This window comes from Capsella rubella, unplaced genomic scaffold (genome assembly GCF_000375325.1).
Source record: "Capsella rubella cultivar Monte Gargano unplaced genomic scaffold, Caprub1_0 scaffold_39, whole genome shotgun sequence".
Classification (NCBI taxonomy): domain Eukaryota; kingdom Viridiplantae; phylum Streptophyta; class Magnoliopsida; order Brassicales; family Brassicaceae; genus Capsella; species Capsella rubella.
The window spans coordinates 37,539-46,161 of NW_006238887.1; the positions used below are offsets into that span (position 1 = coordinate 37,539).

General features: G+C 42.5%; 1 pseudogene; it reads left to right on the forward strand.

Moving 5' to 3' along the window:
• The window catches only part of LOC111832553, a 4,882-nt pseudogene extending 1,452 nt beyond the window's left edge, over positions 1-3,430 (forward strand).
• The last annotated feature ends 5,193 nt before the right edge of the window (positions 3,431-8,623 follow it).

Here is an 8,623-nt window from a genome sequence, read left to right on the forward strand (position 1 = left end):
GACAAGGTCTGCACCTTGATCGTTGATGGAGGAAGCTGTACTAATGCAGCCAGTGAAGAGATGGTTCAGAAGCTTAATCTCAAGACCACTTCACATCCAAGACCTTATCAGCTACAGTGGCTGAACAACAAGGGAGCTTTAACAGTTTCGCAGTAAGTGATGGTGAAACTAGCGATTGGGAAGTATGAGGATGAGTTGCTATGTGATGTGATCCCAATGAAGTCAAGTCATATTCTGCTGGGAAGACCATGGCAGTTCGACAGAAGAGTGTTTCATGATGGCTACACCAACAAGCAGTCATTTGAGTTCAAGGGACGCAAGATCACTCTTTTACCACTTACACCCGGCGAAATCTACAAGGATCAACTTCACATGAACCGCAAGGATATAGAGAAAGTGTCTCACAACCTGTACATCAATCACAAAGAGTTCAACAAGCTATTTGATCCAGAGATGACCACGTTCATGTTTGTGTATAAGGAGACACTCACCAGTACTAAGTCAGCAGAAGAGCTTCCACGCGAGATGATAGAGATTATAGAGGAGTACAAGGATGTATTTCCAGAAGAGATACCTCCTGGTCTGCCGCCAATACGTGGGATAGAGCATCAGATCGACTTGGTACCTGGTTCAGTACTACCGAACAGACCCGCTTACAGAACTAATCCAGTAGAGACTAAAGAACTTCAGAAGCAAGTAGAAGAACTGATGAGCAAGGGACACATCAGAGAGAGTCTTAGTCCATGTGCAGTACCAGTTTTGCTTGTACCAAAGAAAGATGGTTCATGGAGGATGTGTGTTGACTGCAGAGCTATTAACAACATCACAGTGAAGTACAGACACCCAATTCCGAGACTAGATGACATGCTGGACGAGTTATGTGGGTCAACAGTCTTCTCAAAGATCGATTTGAAGAGTGGGTATCATCAGATCAGAATGAAGGAAGGAGATGAATGGAAAACAGCCTTCAAGACCAAGCAAGGGCTCTACGAATGGCTAGTCATGCCGTTTGGACTCACCAATGCTCCTAGCACCTTCATGCGACTAATGAATCATGCTCTCAGACCTTTCATAGGCATCTTCGTAGTTGTGTACTTCGACGACATACTCATCTACAGCAAAGGTCTAGAAGAACACTTAGAGCACATCCGCCAAGTTCTAAATGTTCTTCGTTCTCAAACCCTCTTTGCTAATTTTTCTAAATGTTCATTCTGTACTACTGAGGTTGTTTTTCTAGGCTTTGTTGTCAGTGCAGAAGGAGTTAGAGTGGACGATGAGAAGGTCAAAGCTATTAAGGAGTGGCCAACACCCAAAAACGTGGCAGAAGTGAGGAGCTTTCATGGATTAGCAGGATTTTACAGGCGATTTGTTCAAGATTTCAGCACTATTGCAGCGCCACTTACAGAAGTAGTCAAGAAGGATGTAGGATTCAAAGGAAGAAGCACAAGAGAAGGCGTTTTCAACCTTAAAAGAGAAGCTTATCACTGCCCCTATTCTTTTACTTCCTGACTTTATGAAAACTTTTGAAATTGAATGTGATGCTTCCGGAGTGGGTATAGGCGCTGTTCTGATGCAGGACAGGAAACCAGTAGCTTACTTCAGTGAGAAGCTAGGAGGAGCGACGTTGAACTATCCTACATATGACAAGGAACTGTACGCCTTGGTCCGGGCTCTTCAAACATGGCAGCATTACCTATGGCCCAAGGAGTTCGTTATTCACACTGATCACGAGTCCCTAAAGCATCTCAAAGGACAGCAGAAGCTCAATAAGAGACATGCAAGATGGATGGAGTTCATAGAGACTTTTCCCTACACGGTTAAGTACAAGAAAGGTAAAGATAATGTAGTCGCAGATGCATTATCAAGGAGGTACACTCTCATTTCTACTTTGTCTTCTAAACTAGAAGGTTTTGATGAAATAGTAGGGCTTTATGAGACTGACATTGATTTTGCTGAGAGCTATGGCAAATGCCATAAGTTTGCTTTTGAAAACTATTATAAGCAGGATGAATATCTGTTCTATAAGGATCGAATGTGCATACCAAGAGGATCCATGAGAGAGCTGCTGATCAGAGAAGCTCATGGAGGTGGACTGGCTGGACATTTCGGAGTGTCAAAGACTCTACTTGGACTCCAAGAACACTTCTATTGGCCTCAAATGAAGAAAGATGTTGAAAAGGTTTGTTCTAGGTGCCATATCTGCAAAATGGCAAAGGGTAAGGTACAGCCCCACGGCTTGTACACTCCTCTCCCTATCCCTTCTCAACCTTGGACTCATATTTCTATGGATTTTGTTCTTGGCTTACCTCGAACCAGAAATGGTAGAGACTCGATTTTCGTGGTGGTTGACATGTTTAGCAAGATGGCTCACTTCATTGCAAGTCACAAGACAGACGATGCTGTTATTGTAGCTAACTTGTTTTTCAGGGAAGTAGTACGTCTACATGGAATGCCTCAAGTAATCGTCTCAGACCGAGATACAAAGTTTCTAGGACACTTCTGGAGGACGTTATGGGCTAAGCTAGGAACCAAGTTGTCATTCTCAACCACATGTCACCCGCAAACAGATGGGCAAACTGAAGTGGTGAACAGGACGCTATCCACACTCCTCAGGACCTTAGTAAGAAGCAATCTCAAGTCATGGGAAGAATGTCTACCACATGTTGAGTTTGCCTATAATCACGCTAAGCATTCTGCTACTCTCTTCTCTCCTTTTGAAATTGTTTATGGTTTTAACCCACAATCACCTTTAGACTTGATCCCTTTACCTTTAAGTGTGAAGTGTAGCTTTGATGGCAAAGAAAAGGCTGAACAGGTCAGGAGGATACATGCTAAAGCTAAGGAGAACATAGAGAAAAGAACCAAGCTGTATGAGAAGCATGCGAACAAGGGCAGAAAGAAGCTCATTTTTGAAGAAGGAGACTTAGTGTGGATTCATTTACGCAAGGATAGGTTCCCAGAAGAGAGGAAGAGCAAGCTTCTACCACGAGCTGATGGTCCATTTGAAGTCATCAAGAAGATCAATGATAACGCATACCAGATTGATCTTCAAGGTAAGTATACTATATCATCAACATTCAATGTTTCTGACTTGCTCCCTTACTATGCAGATTCCGATTTGAGGACAAATCCTTTTGAAGAGGGGGAGGATGATATGATCGTGGCCAGCACGGAGGCAGAGGCTACAGAGAAACCGGAGATGGTGGGAAGGGTCACTCGTTCAAGAGCTAAGGAGATGGCCAAGGAAGCACACGCACTCATAGCTGACGGGTCATTCAACCTACCAAGGATCCAAGTCTTCAACATATCTAACCTGAAGACTTCACCCGGTGATGAGGACTAGGTAACTTAGGTGAGAAGTTTGTACTCTTTTTCCCATAGCTGAGTTTTGTCCCAATGGGTTTTCTCAGCATGGTTTTTAATGAGGCAAATGGATCACTACGTCGAGTTATCTAGAAATCATTACCAAAGGGGGAATAATGTACTTCTGTACTAGTTCAGCCGACTTCTGTACTACTACAGGTCGTCAAGCTTCTGTACTAGTTCAGCCGATTTCTGTACTACTACAGGACGTCGGGAAATCTTGCTGTTTTTATTATTTCCTTAAAACGTCTTGTTGTTTTGGTTTTGCACTTCTTGTTGTTTAGAGTGTCGTGCCCTAGGGTATTTAAAACCCAAAGCTACGCCTCTTTTCTCCTTTAGCGAAGAAGTTGTATGAACAAGTATTGTCACACTTTTTCTCTCAATTTGAATTCTTGAATGCGTTCTAGATTTCCGGGTTTCTATACACTTTGTGATTCAGAAACTCTTCATTGTTACAATCCATACAACCATCTAAACATCTATCTCCATCAAACCATTGTTTTCATCATTCGATCTTCACACATCATCACTCAAAGCCATCGTCCATCATCATCAACCAGATCAAGTCGCACATCACCCATCTTCAGCCTTCATCGGAGTTCAATCCTAGGGAGAGCGTATTACACCTCATTAAAAACCTTAGCATAGAAAACCACTTGGGATAAAACTATGCATAAGGGAAAAAGAGTGTGGGAGTCATGGTTTAGTGAGATCCATGAGTCCAAGTTTCGAGTGTATATACTCACACACTTGAGGGCTTGCTGCCTTGGTGAATATGTCGGCCAATTGTTCCGAGCTCTCGGTGTAGCAAGGTAGGATTACACCAAGTCCTACTTGTTCTCGTACTTTGTGGCAATCAATCTCGATATGCTTTGTTCTCTCGTGAAACACCGAATTTGAAGCTATGTGGATTGCAGCTTCATTGTCACAATGCATTGTGATTGGCTTTGTTGACTCCACTCCTAGGTCCTTAAGAAGCGCTTTAAGCCACATCAACTCGGTAGTAAGCTTCCTCATTGCCCGGTACTCGGATTCGGCACTTGAAAGTGAGACCACCTTTTGTTTCTTGCTTTTCCAAGTCACCAAGTTTCCTCCAATGAAGGTACAATAACCGGTTGTTGAGCATCTATCTCCATGATCACCGGCATAATCCGCATCACAATAGCCTATCAACTCCGTATTTTTATTGCATCCCATCCATATGCCTTGTCCCGGAGCTCCTTTAAGATATTTGAGAATTCGGCTCACCATGTTCCAATGATGCACCTTGGGAGCTTGCATATGTTGGCTCACCTGATTCACCGCATAACAAATGTCAGGTCTAGTGATGGTTAAGTAGATAAGCTTACCTACTAGTCGACGGTATTGTGAGGCATCTTCATAAGGAGCTTCTTCTTGCTCCCCCTCTCGGATAACTTGGAAATCAACTTCAAGTGGTGATGCAACCGGTCTTGAACCTAGCTTACCTACTTCATTTAAAAGATCAAGAGTATATTTTCTTTGTGATAAGAAGAGACCTTCCTTTGATCTACAAACTTCTATCCCAAGAAAATACTTTAGTTCACCTAGATCTTTAATATCAAAGACTGATTTTAAAAATAGTTTAGTATCTTGAATCCCTACCTTGTCATTCCCGGAGATGATAATATCATCCACATAAACAAGAATGACAACAATACCTCTTTGGCTTTGTGATGTGAATAGGGTGTGATCAGCCTCGGATCTCTTAAAGTCTTTTTCCATCAAGGTGGTGCTCAGCTTGTGATACCAAGCTCTCGGTGATTGTTTTAGGCCATAGATAGCTTTGTTGAGCTTGAACACTTTTCCGGGTGAGATGGTATCTTCTAAACCCGGTGGAGGTCTCATATAAACTTCATCGTCGAGTTCACCTTGAAGAAACGCATTCTTGACGTCAATTTGCCATAGTTCCCATTCAAGATTCACGGCTAAGGACAATACTACCCGGACAGTATGGAGCTTGGCTACCGGTGCAAAGGTATCAAGGTAATCTTCTCCATAGGTTTGTGTAAACCCTCTTGCAACAAGCCTAGCTTTGTAGCGTTCGATCCCCCCATCACTCTTGTACTTTATAGTGAATATCCACTTGGATGTGACCGCTTTCTTTCCCTTGGGGAGAGTAACTACATCCCATGTGTTGTTTTGTTCCATGGCTTTAGTTTCTTCTTTAACAGCTTCTCTCCACTCCTTGTGCTCTTTAGCCTCTTCATAGCTTTGTGGAATCCATTGTGAGTCCACTTGGGTAATATAGGCTTGATGTTCGAAGGGAAAGTGTGCAAGAGTGCATACGGCTTGTATGGGATGAGCAACAGCCATGTTGTTGTAGTAAACTCTTGTTTTCTTCCAATTTGATGGGTTAGACTTGATCCTTTCACTTCTTCTTAGCTCAATGACTTCGCCTTGTGGTTGTTCACTTTGTTCCATAGGAATTTGTCCCTCTTGATTTTCACTATCTTCTTGTTGTAGTGAATTTAAACCCTCTTCTCCTTGACCATAGTCTTGATCATCATTGTTTCTTCGGATAGGTTCTCATCTTCTTGTTCTTGTGGGTCATGTGTCTCATTTTCTTGGTCTTGGTCCATAGTATTCGGTGTTGGTGAAGGTGAAGGTGATTCACTTGACTCTCGAGAATTCTCGACCCCAAGCTTTTCTAGGATAGCCCGAAGGTTGTTGGCACGATCGGATGGAGAGTGAGATAGGTCTTTTAGTTCTTCCCAATTCTTCTTTTCATAGTACCCATTTGCTTCAATGAACTTAACATCTCTCGAAACATGAACTCGTCTAGTTTCCGGATCATAGCACTTGTAGCCCTTTTGTGTTGGTGAGTACCCGATCAACATGCACTTGGTGCTTTTGGCTTCCAACTTATTGCGAAGTTCACCTGGTTTCAACACATAGCACACACACCCAAACACACGTAAGTGATTAATATTGGGTTTAACTTTGTGAAGAACTTCAAAGGGTGAGAGATCGCTTAGTATTTTTGTAGGTGTGCGGTTGATTAAGTAGCAAGCCGCAACGACAGCATCTCCCCAAAATGATTTTGGCACATTGGTGTGGAACATCATTGATCTTGCTACTTCCATGAGGTGCCTATTCTTTCTCTCGGCTACACCATTTTGTTGAGGGGTATATGGACAACTTGTTTGTTGAATGATGCCATGTTTGGTTAAGTGTTGTTTGAAGGCATGACTTGTATACTCCCCACCATTATCCGACCTTAAAATCTTAATCTTGGCATTATAGTGGTTAGTCACATAAGTTTGAAAGTTCATAAAAGCTTCAAGAACACGATCCTTAGAAGGAAGCAAGGTTAACCAAGTGTATTTCGATTTTTCATCAATGAAGGTAACATAGTATTTTTGATTTTCCCTAGACATGCAAGGTGAAGTCCACACATCCGAATGAATCAAATCAAAGCAATTTTCATAGATAGTACTAGACTTGGGAAAAACAGATTTGCAATGCTTGCCAAGAATACATGCTTCACATTCATCATTTTTAAAAGAAACATTAGGCAACATTAAACTTAACGCACGAGTATGAGGGTGACCAAGTCTAGCATGCCAAATAGCACTATTAGCACTAACAATAATAGAACTAAAACAAGATGAAGAAAGAGAAGTAGATAGGTCGGTATTTTTAAGAACATAGAGGTCATCTTTGGTCTTGCCTTGGCCAAGAAGCTTACTTGTCTTAATATCCTGAAAATAAACATCATTAGGTCCAAAGATAACATGACAATTTAGATCTTTAGTAGCTTTTCTAACCGATACTAAATTTGATGCAAAGTTAGGCATATAGAAAGCTTTAGTATCTTTGTTGAACAACTTTAAAGTTCCAATTCCTTTAACCGGTACCTTGTCCCCATTAGCAATAGTAACATTTCCTAAAGCCGGTTCTATATCACTTATTAATTTAGAATCGCTAATCATGTGATGAGAGGCTCCGGAATCAACTATAAGAGGCTTAATGGAAGTAAGGGCAAGGTTAACATTACCGGATGACTCCTTGAGGGCCTTAATGATAGCCTCAAGGTCACACTTCCTTACAACGTCCGATGATGCAGCAAGCGCCGCTCCTTGGGTCTCCACGGCTTGATTGTTGTTGTTGTTGTCCGGGTGAGTCACTTCACCGGATGCACAAGCTTGGTTAGCCCTCGGGTCGCGGTTGTCATCTCTCGGACGAAGATGGGGATGAAGCACCCAACACTTCTCTTTGTTGTGACCGGATCTTTTGCAATGATGACAAAATGGTCGCTTGTTGTTGGAGCTATTGTTGTTGTTGTTCCGGTAGTAGCTCTTGTTAGCCGTGGCTACTTCACTTTGGTTGGCGGTGATAAGTTCACCTTTTCCCCCAAATAGCCCGATAGACCCATGTTCTCTTTGAACTTGAGAGCACACGTCGTCAAGACTAGGGAGCTTGTCCGACCGGAGAATGTGCTTGATGAGGTCGTTGTACGACGAGTTGAGAGTCAAGAGAAGTCCAAAGACTTTGTCTTGTTCTCTCCTTTCATTGATGACCACGGGGTCAACCGAGCTAGGTCGAAGCATCTCAAGCTCAGCCCAAAGAGAGCGAAATTTCCCAAAGTGTTTGGTGAACTCCATGTCTTCTTGGCTGAGGTTGTTGATGGCTCTTTTGACTTCAAAAACACGGTTAAGGTTGGTGACATTCCCAAAGACATTTTTGAGGGTGTCCCACAACTCCTTAGCGGTTTCACAATAAGAATAAGCTTCAAGGATTGGAGCTTCGAGGGAGTTTTGGATGAGAGCAAGAACATTTTGGTCCTCTTGGAACCACTTCTCTTCATCGATGGAGGCGACCTCCTTCTTCCCTTCGGTTGGAGTTTCACTCTTTTCGATGTGACTCCAAAGACCACGGCCACACAAGGCCGTCTTTGTGGTTCTTGCCCACAATAAGTAGTTACTCCCCTTGAGAGTAACCGGAACCACCAAAGATTTGAGACCTTCCATGGTAGATACGATGAGCTAGGAGATTATTATCCAACGGGTAAAGGCTTTGTCCAACGGTTAAAAAAAACCGAAGAACAAGAAGATGATAAAGATGAGTTTAAGCGAGAGAGAACGAAAGAGATTTGAGATTTAAACGGTGATTAAGAGCAACCTGGCTCTGATACCATGTGAGATTTCAAGTATAAGATCGAGTATAAAGAGATTTATGGTTGAACGAAAGAGAGAAATGAGATTAGAAGAGTTTGCGAGTTTAGAGATTGTGAAGAAAG